Source organism: Schistocerca cancellata, unplaced genomic scaffold, assembly GCF_023864275.1.
Source record: "Schistocerca cancellata isolate TAMUIC-IGC-003103 unplaced genomic scaffold, iqSchCanc2.1 HiC_scaffold_104, whole genome shotgun sequence".
In the NCBI taxonomy this organism is placed as follows: Eukaryota; Metazoa; Arthropoda; class Insecta; order Orthoptera; family Acrididae; genus Schistocerca; species Schistocerca cancellata.
In genome coordinates, this window is record NW_026046159.1 from 15,295 (window position 1) to 28,521 (window position 13,227).

At 51.4% G+C, this 13,227-nt stretch overlaps 25 non-coding genes across 25 annotated transcripts; 6 read left to right on the forward strand and 19 right to left on the reverse strand.

The window, feature by feature from the left end:
• Positions 1-274: 274 nt before the first annotated feature.
• Trnam-cau (transfer RNA methionine (anticodon CAU)) lies at positions 275-347 on the reverse strand. The gene has a single exon. It is a non-coding gene; the product is annotated as a tRNA-Met (tRNA).
• A 276-nt stretch (positions 348-623) lies between these two features.
• Trnag-gcc (transfer RNA glycine (anticodon GCC)) lies at positions 624-694 on the reverse strand. The gene has a single exon. It is a non-coding gene; the product is annotated as a tRNA-Gly (tRNA).
• A 320-nt stretch (positions 695-1,014) lies between these two features.
• Trnag-ucc (transfer RNA glycine (anticodon UCC)) lies at positions 1,015-1,086 on the forward strand. Its single transcript has one exon. It is a non-coding gene; the product is annotated as a tRNA-Gly (tRNA).
• A 743-nt stretch (positions 1,087-1,829) lies between these two features.
• Positions 1,830-1,904, reverse strand: Trnai-aau (transfer RNA isoleucine (anticodon AAU)). The gene has a single exon. It is a non-coding gene; the product is annotated as a tRNA-Ile (tRNA).
• A 255-nt stretch (positions 1,905-2,159) lies between these two features.
• On the reverse strand, positions 2,160-2,231 carry Trnae-cuc (transfer RNA glutamic acid (anticodon CUC)). Its single transcript has one exon. It is a non-coding gene; the product is annotated as a tRNA-Glu (tRNA).
• A 455-nt stretch (positions 2,232-2,686) lies between these two features.
• Positions 2,687-2,759, reverse strand: Trnam-cau (transfer RNA methionine (anticodon CAU)). The gene has a single exon. It is a non-coding gene; the product is annotated as a tRNA-Met (tRNA).
• Positions 2,760-3,035: 276 nt separating this feature from the next.
• Positions 3,036-3,111, reverse strand: Trnag-gcc (transfer RNA glycine (anticodon GCC)). The gene has a single exon. It is a non-coding gene; the product is annotated as a tRNA-Gly (tRNA).
• Positions 3,112-3,431: 320 nt separating this feature from the next.
• Trnag-ucc (transfer RNA glycine (anticodon UCC)) lies at positions 3,432-3,503 on the forward strand. Its single transcript has one exon. It is a non-coding gene; the product is annotated as a tRNA-Gly (tRNA).
• Positions 3,504-4,247: 744 nt separating this feature from the next.
• Positions 4,248-4,320, reverse strand: Trnai-aau (transfer RNA isoleucine (anticodon AAU)). The gene has a single exon. It is a non-coding gene; the product is annotated as a tRNA-Ile (tRNA).
• A 256-nt stretch (positions 4,321-4,576) lies between these two features.
• Trnae-cuc (transfer RNA glutamic acid (anticodon CUC)) lies at positions 4,577-4,648 on the reverse strand. Its single transcript has one exon. It is a non-coding gene; the product is annotated as a tRNA-Glu (tRNA).
• Positions 4,649-5,101: 453 nt separating this feature from the next.
• Positions 5,102-5,174, reverse strand: Trnam-cau (transfer RNA methionine (anticodon CAU)). Its single transcript has one exon. It is a non-coding gene; the product is annotated as a tRNA-Met (tRNA).
• A 277-nt stretch (positions 5,175-5,451) lies between these two features.
• Trnag-gcc (transfer RNA glycine (anticodon GCC)) lies at positions 5,452-5,521 on the reverse strand. Its single transcript has one exon. It is a non-coding gene; the product is annotated as a tRNA-Gly (tRNA).
• A 322-nt stretch (positions 5,522-5,843) lies between these two features.
• Positions 5,844-5,915, forward strand: Trnag-ucc (transfer RNA glycine (anticodon UCC)). The gene has a single exon. It is a non-coding gene; the product is annotated as a tRNA-Gly (tRNA).
• Positions 5,916-6,659: 744 nt separating this feature from the next.
• Trnai-aau (transfer RNA isoleucine (anticodon AAU)) lies at positions 6,660-6,733 on the reverse strand. The gene has a single exon. It is a non-coding gene; the product is annotated as a tRNA-Ile (tRNA).
• Positions 6,734-6,988: 255 nt separating this feature from the next.
• On the reverse strand, positions 6,989-7,060 carry Trnae-cuc (transfer RNA glutamic acid (anticodon CUC)). The gene has a single exon. It is a non-coding gene; the product is annotated as a tRNA-Glu (tRNA).
• An 803-nt stretch (positions 7,061-7,863) lies between these two features.
• Trnag-gcc (transfer RNA glycine (anticodon GCC)) lies at positions 7,864-7,934 on the reverse strand. Its single transcript has one exon. It is a non-coding gene; the product is annotated as a tRNA-Gly (tRNA).
• A 320-nt stretch (positions 7,935-8,254) lies between these two features.
• On the forward strand, positions 8,255-8,326 carry Trnag-ucc (transfer RNA glycine (anticodon UCC)). Its single transcript has one exon. It is a non-coding gene; the product is annotated as a tRNA-Gly (tRNA).
• Positions 8,327-9,069: 743 nt separating this feature from the next.
• On the reverse strand, positions 9,070-9,143 carry Trnai-aau (transfer RNA isoleucine (anticodon AAU)). Its single transcript has one exon. It is a non-coding gene; the product is annotated as a tRNA-Ile (tRNA).
• A 257-nt stretch (positions 9,144-9,400) lies between these two features.
• Trnae-cuc (transfer RNA glutamic acid (anticodon CUC)) lies at positions 9,401-9,472 on the reverse strand. The gene has a single exon. It is a non-coding gene; the product is annotated as a tRNA-Glu (tRNA).
• Positions 9,473-10,277: 805 nt separating this feature from the next.
• Positions 10,278-10,348, reverse strand: Trnag-gcc (transfer RNA glycine (anticodon GCC)). Its single transcript has one exon. It is a non-coding gene; the product is annotated as a tRNA-Gly (tRNA).
• Positions 10,349-10,668: 320 nt separating this feature from the next.
• Trnag-ucc (transfer RNA glycine (anticodon UCC)) lies at positions 10,669-10,740 on the forward strand. The gene has a single exon. It is a non-coding gene; the product is annotated as a tRNA-Gly (tRNA).
• A 744-nt stretch (positions 10,741-11,484) lies between these two features.
• On the reverse strand, positions 11,485-11,558 carry Trnai-aau (transfer RNA isoleucine (anticodon AAU)). The gene has a single exon. It is a non-coding gene; the product is annotated as a tRNA-Ile (tRNA).
• Positions 11,559-11,814: 256 nt separating this feature from the next.
• Trnae-cuc (transfer RNA glutamic acid (anticodon CUC)) lies at positions 11,815-11,886 on the reverse strand. The gene has a single exon. It is a non-coding gene; the product is annotated as a tRNA-Glu (tRNA).
• An 803-nt stretch (positions 11,887-12,689) lies between these two features.
• Positions 12,690-12,760, reverse strand: Trnag-gcc (transfer RNA glycine (anticodon GCC)). The gene has a single exon. It is a non-coding gene; the product is annotated as a tRNA-Gly (tRNA).
• Positions 12,761-13,081: 321 nt separating this feature from the next.
• Positions 13,082-13,152, forward strand: Trnag-ucc (transfer RNA glycine (anticodon UCC)). The gene has a single exon. It is a non-coding gene; the product is annotated as a tRNA-Gly (tRNA).
• Positions 13,153-13,227: the final 75 nt, after the last annotated feature.

A 13,227-nucleotide genomic window follows, 5' to 3' on the forward strand; every position in this document is an offset into this window, starting at 1 on the left:
TTTATTTACTTATTTCGCAAGTAAAGACCTGCTGCCTGTCATCATACAGCAGGTCATACATTGTGACTTTACACGTTATATCGTACGAAATTCAGTTTTATTACTAGTACTTTTTTCCTTGAAAATTTTACATAAGAACTGCAAGTAGTAATAACGGGAAGTAAACATTATCACGCTGAGTCGTTGAAGCCTTGTGGATAACAAAGTACAAAGTGTTTCGCTGCTTCGCAAACCCCAGAGCCGTCAATTTAGCTGTGGACGAAAGTAAATTAAATGCCCCGGTTGAGGATCGAACTCACGACCTTAAGATTATGAGACTTACGCGCTGCCTACTGCGCTACCGAGGCAAGTGATCTCGGTAAGTACCAAATACCAGTGGTAGAGAGTCTGCACTTCCTGGCTCATTTTTTTCTGTTGCTACACGTGCATTCCCGGCGCGACAGGCAACTTGCGATGCTAGGCCGACGCCAGTATGTAGAATAGCACACAAGAGTCCAAACGAGCAGTCGTGTGCGCTGCATGTTAGGTTATTTCCCACGGAAATACCGCGGTGCATTCTCATGGCTCACGCAGTTCGAGTGCGAAAGACACGCAGCGCCACTATCGGAGAAAAAACAAAATGATGCATCGGCCGGGAATCGAACCCGGGCCGCCCGCGTGGCAGGCGAGCATTCTACCACTGAACCACCGATGCTCAGCTTCCTGGTGCTTTCCGCGGCAGACGCCTGAGGGGAAAGTGGGACTGCCGTCCAGCGCCGTCGCATCCTCTCGAGAGAATGCTACAGACGCTGAATCCTGCACTGCACTGCTTAAAAATGACGCCCGAACGCGATCGCCTAAGTACTCTTGCGGCGCACGCACGCGACGACTCTTGCCAAAGGACGCGAAATGTGCGTAGAGACGCTGTCTGGATGCGCTCGCCTACGCCGTAATGCGCCTACAGCTACGACCACCTTGAGCCGCCGCCGACAGGCGGGAAGCAGACACAGCGCGGCGTGCGCGGACGGAAACCGTGCGGTGGTGGTGTAATGGTCAGCATAGTTGCCTTCCAAGCAGTTGATCCGGGTTCGATTCCCGGCCACCGCAGCCGGCTTTTAACTTTTGCGTATGAGTACTTTTGCCACGCGTCCTTCAATTAATGTTTCTTTCCCCATCTTACTCGCTGCAGGCCACCCTATAGCGTGTGCGTCGATTCTCCTTGAGTCTCGACTTGTCTCGACTTTGCTCAGCTGACGCGAGAGCTGACGCTCTCCAATCGGCCTATATAAAAAGAACAAGCGCGCAAACGACTGAGAGAGGTATGGCGAGGCGGGCACCACATTACTTATGCCTCAAGTAAATACCTGCTGCCTGTTATCATGTATTGTCTGATTTTACATGTTCTGTCAGACAAATTCAGTTTTATTACTAGTACATTTCATTTTTTTTTCTTTGTTGAAAATTTTTCAACACGCTCCTTCATTTCACTGTGGCCGCACGGCGCGACTTGGCATACTGAGAGGCAAAATGTGGCGCCAGTGCCCTTGACCGAATAGCGCTGCAGCTCCGAAACCGAAGAGGAAAGAGAAATACGAATTGAAACTATCGGCAGTGCCGTGTGTTCGCAGGCGGTCACCCGCCCAAGCACTGACAACGTCCAGCTTCGCGCAGTAGCGGTGATCGGACGAGAAACTGTGCGTTCACCGTGCTGTGACCAGTGAAGTGTTTTAGCGCGTCCCGACAAGTCGCGTTCTGGTCCCCTATCAGTTCCCACACAATGTGACGATTTCTTTGTCACCATACTTCCCCGCCGAAATCGGCGTTGCCTTTTTGAAAGAGTGAAATCGTAGTGGGCCGTGGGGGGGATCGAACCCACGACCTTCGCGTTATTAGCACGACGCTCTAACCAACTGAGCTAACGGACCTCGGTGCAGACAGCCTTCCATCGCTTCGCGGGAATTGCTCTGCGTATTGCCATGTAACATTTCTATGGTAGCAGTCCAACAGTGGAGCAGCGTCTCTTCTCCCTATATTCCGCTGCTCGTAGTAATTTCATTGCGTGACCGTTTCTCTCGACTGTTTTCAGCTGACGTTTATGAACCAGTAGCTATAATGCGAGGAGGGCGTGAAACAGCCTTTCGCAGGGTCAAAACTTGTCGTGATTTTTCCGAAAAATTCCGTTCCGGTACCGGGAATCGAACCCGGGCCTCCTGGGTGAGAGCCAGGTATCCTAGCCACTAGACCACACCGGACATGCAACATTTCTCTCCGGCTTTACACCCGGTCCACTCGCTTTCCGTGTCGCACTTTCCCTGTTTGCGAGCACCTTTTCGCGCGCCCATGGCGAGGCGCGCATGTCAAAAGTCACAATCCATTGCTTTATGCCTCGTTGTTACAGGGGTAGGAGGAAAAGCAAAGCTGTAAGTAGTAATATTTATTTACTTATTTCGCAAGTAAAGACCTGCTGCCTGTCATCATACAGCAGGTCATACATTGTGACTTTACACGTTATATCGTACGAAATTCAGTTTTATTACTAGTACTTTTTTCCTTGAAAATTTTACATAAGAACTGCAAGTAGTAATAACGGGAAGTAAACATTATCACGCTGAGTCGTTGAAGCCTTGTGGATAACAAAGTACAAAGTGTTTCGCTGCTTCGCAAACCCCAGAGCCGTCAATTTAGCTGTGGACGAAAGTAAATTAAATGCCCCGGTTGAGGATCGAACTCACGACCTTAAGATTATGAGACTTACGCGCTGCCTACTGCGCTACCGAGGCAAGTGATCTCGGTAAGTACCAAATACCAGTGGTAGAGAGTCTGCACTTCCTGGCTCATTTTTTTCTGTTGCTACACGTGCATTCCCGGCGCGACAGGCAACTTGCGATGCTAGGCCGACGCCAGTATGTAGAATAGCACACAAGAGTCCAAACGAGCAGTCGTGTGCGCTGCATGTTAGGTTATTTCCCACGGAAATACCGCGGTGCATTCTCATGGCTCACGCAGTTCGAGTGCGAAAGACACGCAGCGCCACTATCGGAGAAAAAACAAAATGATGCATCGGCCGGGAATCGAACCGGGGGCCCGGCGCCCGCGTGGCAGGCGAGCATTCTACCACTGAACCACCGATGCTCAGCTTCCTGGTGCTTTCCGCGGCAGACGCCTGAGGGGAAAGTGGGACTGCCGTCCAGCGCCGTCGCATCCTCTCGAGAGAATGCTACAGACGCTGAATCCTGCACTGCACTGCTTAAAAATGACGCCCGAACGCGATCGCCTAAGTACTCTTGCGGCGCACGCACGCGACGACTCTTGCCAAAGGACGCGAAATGTGCGTAGAGACGCTGTCTGGATGCGCTCGCCTACGCCGTAATGCGCCTACAGCTACGACCACCTTGAGCCGCCGCCGACAGGCGGGAAGCAGACACAGCGCGGCGTGCGCGGACGGAAACCGTGCGGTGGTGGTGTAATGGTCAGCATAGTTGCCTTCCAAGCAGTTGATCCGGGTTCGATTCCCGGCCACCGCAGCCGGCTTTTAACTTTTGCGTATGAGTACTTTTGCCACGCGTCCTTCAATTAATGTTTCTTTCCCCATCTTACTCGCTGCAGGCCACCCTATAGCGTGTGCGTCGATTCTCCTTGAGTCTCGACTTGTCTCGACTTTGCTCAGCTGACGCGAGAGCTGACGCTCTCCAATCGGCCTATATAAAAAGAACAAGCGCGCAAAACGACTGAGAGAGGTATGGCGAGGCGGGCACCACATTACTTATGCCTCAAGTAAATACCTGCTGCCTGTTATCATGTATTGTCTGATTTTACATGTTCTGTCAGACAAATTCAGTTTTATTACTAGTACATTTCATTTTTTTTTCTTTGTTGAAAATTTTTCAACACGCTCCTTCATTTCACTGTGGCCGCACGGCGCGACTTGGCATACTGAGAGGCAAAATGTGGCGCCAGTGCCCTTGACCGAATAGCGCTGCAGCTCCGAAACCGAAGAGGAAAGAGAAATACGAATTGAAACTATCGGCAGTGCCGTGTGTTCGCAGGCGGTCACCCGCCCAAGCACTGACAACGTCCAGCTTCGCGCAGTAGCGGTGATCGGACGAGAAACTGTGCGTTCACCGTGCTGTGACCAGTGAAGTGTTTTAGCGCGTCCCGACAAGTCGCGTTCTGGTCCCCTATCAGTTCCCACACAATGTGACGATTTCTTTGTCACCATACTTCCCCGCCGAAATCGGCGTTGCCTTTTTGAAAGAGTGAAATCGTAGTGGGCCGTGGGGGATCGAACCCACGACCTTCGCGTTATTAGCACGACGCTCTAACCAACTGAGCTAACGGACCTCGGTGCAGACAGCCTTCCATCGCTTCGCGGGAATTGCTCTGCGTATTGCCATGTAACATTTCTATGGTAGCAGTCCAACAGTGGAGCAGCGTCTCTTCTCCCTATATTCCGCTGCTCGTAGTAATTTCATTGCGTGACCGTTTCTCTCGACTGTTTTCAGCTGACGTTTATGAACCAGTAGCTATAATGCGAGGAGGGCGTGAAACAGCCTTTCGCAGGGTCAAAACTTGTCGTGATTTTTTCCGAAAAATTCCGTTCCGGTACCGGGAATCGAACCCGGGCCTCCTGGGTGAGAGCCAGGTATCCTAGCCACTAGACCACACCGGACATGCACATTTCTCTCCGGCTTTACACCCGGTCCACTCGCTTTCCGTGTCGCACTTTCCCTGTTTGCGAGCACCTTTTCGCGCGCCCATGGCGAGGCGCGCATGTCAAAAGTCACAATCCATTGCTTTATGCCTCGTTGTTACAGGGGTAGGAGGAAAAGCAAAGCTGTAAGTAGTAATATTTATTTACTTATTTCGCAAGTAAAGACCTGCTGCCTGTCATCATACAGCAGGTCATACATTGTGACTTTACACGTTATATCGTACGAAATTCAGTTTTATTACTAGTACTTTTTTCCTTGAAAATTTTACATAAGAACTGCAAGTAGTAATAACGGGAAGTAAACATTATCACGCTGAGTCGTTGAAGCCTTGTGATAACAAAGTACAAAGTGTTTCGCTGCTTCGCAAACCCCAGAGCCGTCAATTTAGCTGTGGACGAAAGTAAATTAAATGCCCCGGTTGAGGATCGAACTCACGACCTTAAGATTATGAGACTTACGCGCTGCCTACTGCGCTACCGAGGCAAGTGATCTCGGTAAGTACCAAATACCAGTGGTAGAGAGTCTGCACTTTCCTGGCTCATTTTTTTCTGTTGCTACACGTGCATTCCCGGCGCGACAGGCAACTTGCGATGCTAGGCCGACGCCAGTATGTAGAATAGCACACAAGAGTCCAAACGAGCAGTCGTGTGCGCTGCATGTTAGGTTATTTCCCACGGAAATACCGCGGTGCATTCTCATGGCTCACGCAGTTCGAGTGCGAAAGACACGCAGCGCCACTATCGGAGAAAAAACAAAATGATGCATCGGCCGGGAATCGAACCCGGCCGCCCGCGTGGCAGGCGAGCATTCTACCACTGAACCACCGATGCTCAGCTTCCTGGTGCTTTCCGCGGCAGACGCCTGAGGGGGAAAGTGGGACTGCCGTCCAGCGCCGTCGCATCCTCTCGAGAGAATGCTACAGACGCTGAATCCTGCACTGCACTGCTTAAAAATGACGCCCGAACGCGATCGCCTAAGTACTCTTGCGGCGCACGCACGCGACGACTCTTGCCAAAGGACGCGAAATGTGCGTAGAGACGCTGTCTGGATGCGCTCGCCTACGCCCGTAATGCGCCTACAGCTACGACCACCTTGAGCCGCCGCCGACAGGCGGGAAGCAGACACAGCGCGGCGTGCGCGGACGGAAACCGTGCGGTGGTGGTGTAATGGTCAGCATAGTTGCCTTCCAAGCAGTTGATCCGGGTTCGATTCCCGGCCACCGCAGCCGGCTTTTAACTTTTGCGTATGAGTACTTTTGCCACGCGTCCTTCAATTAATGTTTCTTTCCCCATCTTACTCGCTGCAGGCCACCCTATAGCGTGTGCGTCGATTCTCCTTGAGTCTCGACTTGTCTCGACTTTGCTCAGCTGACGCGAGAGCTGACGCTCTCCAATCGGCCTATATAAAAAGAACAAGCGCGCAAAACGACTGAGAGAGGTATGGCGAGGCGGGCACCACATTACTTATGCCTCAAGTAAATACCTGCTGCCTGTTATCATGTATTGTCTGATTTTACATGTTCTGTCAGACAAATTCAGTTTTATTACTAGTACATTTCATTTTTTTTTCTTTGTTGAAAATTTTTCAACACGCTCCTTCATTTCACTGTGGCCGCACGGCGCGACTTGGCATACTGAGAGGCAAAATGTGGCGCCAGTGCCCTTGACCGAATAGCGCTGCAGCTCCGAAACCGAAGAGGAAAGAGAAATACGAATTGAAACTATCGGCAGTGCCGTGTGTTCGCAGGCGGTCACCCGCCCAAGCACTGACAACGTCCAGCTTCGCGCAGTAGCGGTGATCGGACGAGAAACTGTGCGTTCACCGTGCTGTGACCAGTGAAGTGTTTTAGCGCGTCCCGACAAGTCGCGTTCTGGTCCCCTATCAGTTCCCACACAATGTGACGATTTCTTTGTCACCATACTTCCCCGCCGAAATCGGCGTTGCCTTTTTGAAAGAGTGAAATCGTAGTGGGCCGTGGGGGGATCGAACCCACGACCTTCGCGTTATTAGCACGACGCTCTAACCAACTGAGCTAACGGACCTCGGTGCAGACAGCCTTCCATCGCTTCGCGGGAATTGCTCTGCGTATTGCCATGTAACATTTCTATGGTAGCAGTCCAACAGTGGAGCAGCGTCTCTTCTCCCTATATTCCGCTGCTCGTAGTAATTTCATTGCGTGACCGTTTCTCTCGACTGTTTTCAGCTGACGTTTATGAACCAGTAGCTATAATGCGAGGAGGGCGTGAAACAGCCTTTCGCAGGGTCAAAACTTGTCGTGATTTTTTCCGAAAATTCCGTTCCGGTACCGGGAATCGAACCCGGGCCTCCTGGGTGAGAGCCAGGTATCCTAGCCACTAGACCACACCGGACATGCACATTTCTCTCCGGCTTTACACCCGGTCCACTCGCTTTCCGTGTCGCACTTTCCCTGTTTGCGAGCACCTTTTCGCGCGCCCATGGCGAGGCGCGCATGTCAAAAGTCACAATCCATTGCTTTATGCCTCGTTGTTACAGGGGTAGGAGGAAAAGCAAAGCTGTAAGTAGTATTATTTATTTACTTATTTCGCAAGTAAAGACCTGCTGCCTGTCATCATACAGCAGGTCATACATTGTGACTTTACACGTTATATCGTACGAAATTTCAGTTTTATTACTAGTACTTTTTTCCTTGAAAATTTTACATAAGAACTGCAAGTAGTAATAACGGGAAGTAAACATTATCACGCTGAGTCGTTGAAGCCTTGTGGATAACAAAGTACAAAGTGTTTCGCTGCTTCGCAAACCCCAGAGCCGTCAATTTAGCTGTGGACGAAGTAAATTAAATGCCCCGGTTGAGGATCGAAACTCACGACCTTAAGATTATGAGACTTACGCGCTGCCTACTGCGCTACCGAGGCAAGTGATCTCGGTAAGTACCAAATACCAGTGGTAGAGAGTCTGCACTTCCTGGCTCATTTTTTTCTGTTGCTACACGTGCATTCCCGGCGCGACAGGCAACTTGCGATGCTAGGCCGACGCCAGTATGTAGAATAGCACACAAGAGTCCAAACGAGCAGTCGTGTGCGCTGCATGTTAGGTTATTTCCACGGAAATACCGCGGTGCATTCTCATGGCTCACGCAGTTCGAGTGCGAAAGACACGCAGCGCCACTATCGGAGAAAAAACAAAATGATGCATCGGCCGGGAATCGAACCCGGGCCGCCCGCGTGGCAGGCGAGCATTCTACCACTGAACCACCGATGCTCAGCTTCCTGGTGCTTTCCGCGGCAGACGCCTGAGGGGAAAGTGGGACTGCCGTCCAGCGCCGTCGCATCCTCTCGAGAGAATGCTACAGACGCTGAATCCTGCACTGCACTGCTTAAAAATGACGCCCGAACGCGATCGCCTAAGTACTCTTGCGGCGCACGCACGCGACGACTCTTGCCAAAGGACGCGAAATGTGCGTAGAGACGCTGTCTGGATGCGCTCGCCTACGCCGTAATGCGCCTACAGCTACGACCACCTTGAGCCGCCGCCGACAGGCGGGAAGCAGACACAGCGCGGCGTGCGCGGACGGAAACCGTGCGGTGGTGGTGTAATGGTCAGCATAGTTGCCTTCCAAGCAGTTGATCCGGGTTCGATTCCCGGCCACCGCAGCCGGCTTTTAACTTTTGCGTATGAGTACTTTTGCCACGCGTCCTTCAATTAATGTTTCTTTCCCCATCTTACTCGCTGCAGGCCACCCTATAGCGTGTGCGTCGATTCTCCTTGAGTCTCGACTTGTCTCGACTTTGCTCAGCTGACGCGAGAGCTGACGCTCTCCAATCGGCCTATATAAAAAGAACAAGCGCGCAAAACGACTGAGAGAGGTATGGCGAGGCGGGCACCACATTACTTATGCCTCAAGTAAATACCTGCTGCCTGTTATCATGTATTGTCTGATTTTACATGTTCTGTCAGACAAATTCAGTTTTATTACTAGTACATTTCATTTTTTTTTCTTTGTTGAAAATTTTTCAACACGCTCCTTCATTTCACTGTGGCCGCACGGCGCGACTTGGCATACTGAGAGGCAAAATGTGGCGCCAGTGCCCTTGACCGAATAGCGCTGCAGCTCCGAAACCGAAGAGGAAAGAGAAATACGAATTGAAACTATCGGCAGTGCCGTGTGTTCGCAGGCGGTCACCCGCCAAGCACTGACAACGTCCAGCTTCGCGCAGTAGCGGTGATCGGACGAGAAACTGTGCGTTCACCGTGCTGTGACCAGTGAAGTGTTTTAGCGCGTCCCGACAAGTCGCGTTCTGGTCCCCTATCAGTTCCCACACAATGTGACGATTTCTTTGTCACCATACTTCCCCGCCGAAATCGGCGTTGCCTTTTTGAAAGAGTGAAATCGTAGTGGGCCGTGGGGGGATCGAACCCACGACCTTCGCGTTATTAGCACGACGCTCTAACCAACTGAGCTAACGGACCTCGGTGCAGACAGCCTTCCATCGCTTCGCGGGAATTGCTCTGCGTATTGCCATGTAACATTTCTATGGTAGCAGTCCAACAGTGGAGCAGCGTCTCTTCTCCCTATATTCCGCTGCTCGTAGTAATTTCATTGCGTGACCGTTTCTCTCGACTGTTTTCAGCTGACGTTTATGAACCAGTAGCTATAATGCGAGGAGGGGCGTGAAACAGCCTTTCGCAGGGTCAAAACTTGTCGTGATTTTTTCCGAAAAATTCCGTTCCGGTACCGGGAATCGAACCCGGGCCTCCTGGGTGAGAGCCAGGTATCCTAGCCACTAGACCACACCGGACATGCACATTTCTCTCCGGCTTTACACCCGGTCCACTCGCTTTCCGTGTCGCACTTTCCCTGTTTGCGAGCACCTTTTCGCGCGCCCATGGCGAGGCGCGCATGTCAAAAGTCACAATCCATTGCTTTATGCCTCGTTGTTACAGGGGTAGGAGGAAAAAGCAAAGCTGTAAGTAGTAATATTTATTTACTTATTTCGCAAGTAAAGACCTGCTGCCTGTCATCATACAGCAGGTCCATACATTGTGACTTTACACGTTATATCGTACGAAATTCAGTTTTATTACTAGTACTTTTTTTCCTTGAAAATTTTACATAAGAACTGCAAGTAGTAATAACGGGAAGTAAACATTATCACGCTGAGTCGTTGAAGCCTTGTGGATAACAAAGTACAAAGTGTTTCGCTGCTTCGCAAACCCCAGAGCCGTCAATTTAGCTGTGGACGAAAGTAAATTAAATGCCCGGTTGAGGATCGAACTCACGACCTTAAGATTATGAGACTTACGCGCTGCCTACTGCGCTACCGAGGCAAGTGATCTCGGTAAGTACCAAATACCAGTGGTAGAGAGTCTGCACTTCCTGGCTCATTTTTTTCTGTTGCTACACGTGCATTCCCGGCGCGACAGGCAACTTGCGATGCTAGGCCGACGCCAGTATGTAGAATAGCACACAAGAGTCCAAACGAGCAGTCGTGTGCGCTGCATGTTAGGTTATTTCCCACGGAAATACCGCGGTGCATTCTCATGGCTCACGCAGTTCGAGTGCGAAAGACACGCAGCGCCACTATCGGAGAAAAAACAAAATGATGCATCGGCCGGGAATCGAACCCGGGCCGCCCGCGTGGCAGGCGAGCATTCTACCACTGAACCACCGATGCTCAGCTTCCTGGTGCTTTCCGCGGCAGACGCCTGAGGGGAAAGTGGGACTGCCGTCCAGCGCCGTCGCATCCTCTCGAGAGAATGCTACAGACGCTGAATCCTGCACTGCACTGCTTAAAAATGACGCCCGAACGCGATCGCCTAAGTACTCTTGCGGCGCACGCACGCGACGACTCTTGCCAAAGGACGCGAAATGTGCGTAGAGACGCTGTCTGGATGCGCTCGCCTACGCCGTAATGCGCCTACAGCTACGACCACCTTGAGCCGCCGCCGACAGGCGGGAAGCAGACACAGCGCGGCGTGCGCGGACGGAAACCGTGCGGTGGTGGTGTAATGGTCAGCATAGTTGCCTTCCAAGCAGTTGATCCGGGTTCGATTCCCGGCCACCGCAGCCGGCTTTTAACTTTTGCGTATGAGTACTTTTGCCACGCGTCCTTCAATTAATGTTTCTTTCCCCATCTTACTCGCTGCAGGCCACCCTATAGCGTGTGCGTCGATTCTCCTTGAGTCTCGACTTGTCTCGACTTTGCTCAGCTGACGCGAGAGCTGACGCTCTCCAATCGGCCTATATAAAAAGAACAAGCGCGCAAAACGACTGAGAGAGGTATGGCGAGGCGGGCACCACATTACTTATGCCTCAAGTAAATACCTGCTGCCTGTTATCATGTATTGTCTGATTTTACATGTTCTGTCAGACAAATTCAGTTTTATTACTAGTACATTTCATTTTTTTTTCTTTGTTGAAAATTTTTCAACACGCTCCTTCATTTCACTGTGGGCCGCACGGCGCGACTTGGCATACTGAGAGGCAAAATGTGGCGCCAGTGCCCTTGACCGAATAGCGCTGCAGCTCCGAAACCGAAGAGGAAAGAGAAATACGAATTGAAACTATCGCAGTGCCGTGTGTTCGCAGGCGGTCACCCGCCCAAGCACTGACAACGTCCAGCTTCGCGCAGTAGCGGTGATCGGACGAGAAACTGTGCGTTCACCGTGCTGTGACCAGTGAAGTGTTTTAGCGCGTCCCGACAAGTCGCGTTCTGGTCCCCTATCAGTTCCCACACAATGTGACGATTTCTTTGTCACCATACTTCCCCGCCGAAATCGGCGTTGCCTTTTTGAAAGAGTGAAATCGTAGTGGGCCGTGGGGGGATCGAACCCACGACCTTCGCGTTATTAGCACGACGCTCTAACCAACTGAGCTAACGGACCTCGGTGCAGACAGCCTTCCATCGCTTCGCGGGAATTGCTCTGCGTATTGCCATGTAACATTTCTATGGTAGCAGTCCAACAGTGGAGCAGCGTCTCTTCTCCCTATATTCCGCTGCTCGTAGTAATTTCATTGCGTGACCGTTTCTCTCGACTGTTTTCAGCTGACGTTTATGAACCAGTAGCTATAATGCGAGGAGGGCGTGAAACAGCCTTTCGCAGGGTCAAAACTTGTCGTGATTTTTTCCGAAAAATTCCGTTCCGGTACCGGGAATCGAACCCGGGCCTCCTGGGTGAGAGCCAGGTATCCTAGCCACTAGACCACACCGGACATGCACATTTCTCTCCGGCTTTACACCCGGTCCACTCGCTTTCCGTGTCGCACTTTCCCTGTTTGCGAGCACCTTTTCGCGCGCCCATGGCGAGGCGCGCATGTCAAAAGTCACAATCCATTGCTTTATGCCTCGTTGTTACAGGGGTAGGAGGAAAAGCAAAGCTGTAAGTAGTAATATTTTATTTACTTATTTCGCAAGTAAAGACCTGCTGCCTGTCATCATACAGCAGGTCATACATTGTGACTTTACACGTTATATCGTACGAAATTCAGTTTTATTACTAGTACTTTTTTCCTTGAAAATTTTACATAAGAACTGCAAGTAGTAATAACGGGAAGTAAACATTATCACGCTGAGTCGTTGAAGCCTTGTGGATAACAAAGTACAAAGTGTTTCGCTGCTTCGCAAACCCAGAGCCGTCAATTTAGCTGTGGACGAAAGTAAATTAAATGCCCCGGTTGAGGATCGAACTCACGACCTAAGATTATGAGACTTACGCGCTGCCTACTGCGCTACCGAGGCAAGTGATCTCGGTAAGTACCAAATACCAGTGGTAGAGAGTCTGCACTTCCTGGCTCATTTTTTTCTGTTGCTACACGTGCATTCCCGGCGCGACAGGCAACTTGCGATGCTAGGCCGACGCCAGTATGTAGAATAGCACACAAGAGTCCAAACGAGCAGTCGTGTGCGCTGCATGTTAGGGTTATTTCCCACGGAAATACCGCGGTGCATTCTCATGGCTCACGCAGTTCGAGTGCGAAAGACACGCAGCGCCACTATCGGAGAAAAAACAAAATGATGCATCGGCCGGGAATCGAACCCGGGCCGCCCGCGTGGCAGGCGAGCATTCTACCACTGAACCACCGATGCTCAGCTTCCTGGTGCTTTCCGCGGCAGACGCCTGAGGGGAAAGTGGGACTTGCCGTCCAGCGCCGTCGCATCCTCTCGAGAGAATGCTACAGACGCTGAATCCTGCACTGCACTGCTTAAAAATGACGCCCGAACGCGATCGCCTAAGTACTCTTGCGGCGCACGCACGCGACGACTCTTGCCAAAGGACGCGAAATGTGCGTAGAGACGCTGTCTGGATGCGCTCGCCTACGCCGTAATGCGCCTACAGCTACGACCACCTTGAGCCGCCGCCGACAGGCGGGAAGCAGACACAGCGCGGCGTGCGCGGACGGAAACCGTGCGGTGGTGTGTAATGGTCAGCATAGTTGCCTTCCAAGCAGTTGATCCGGGTTCGATTCCCGGCCACCGCAGCCGGCTTTTAACTTTTGCGTATGAGTACTTTTGCCACGCGTCCTTCAATTAATGTTTCTTTCCCCATCTTACTC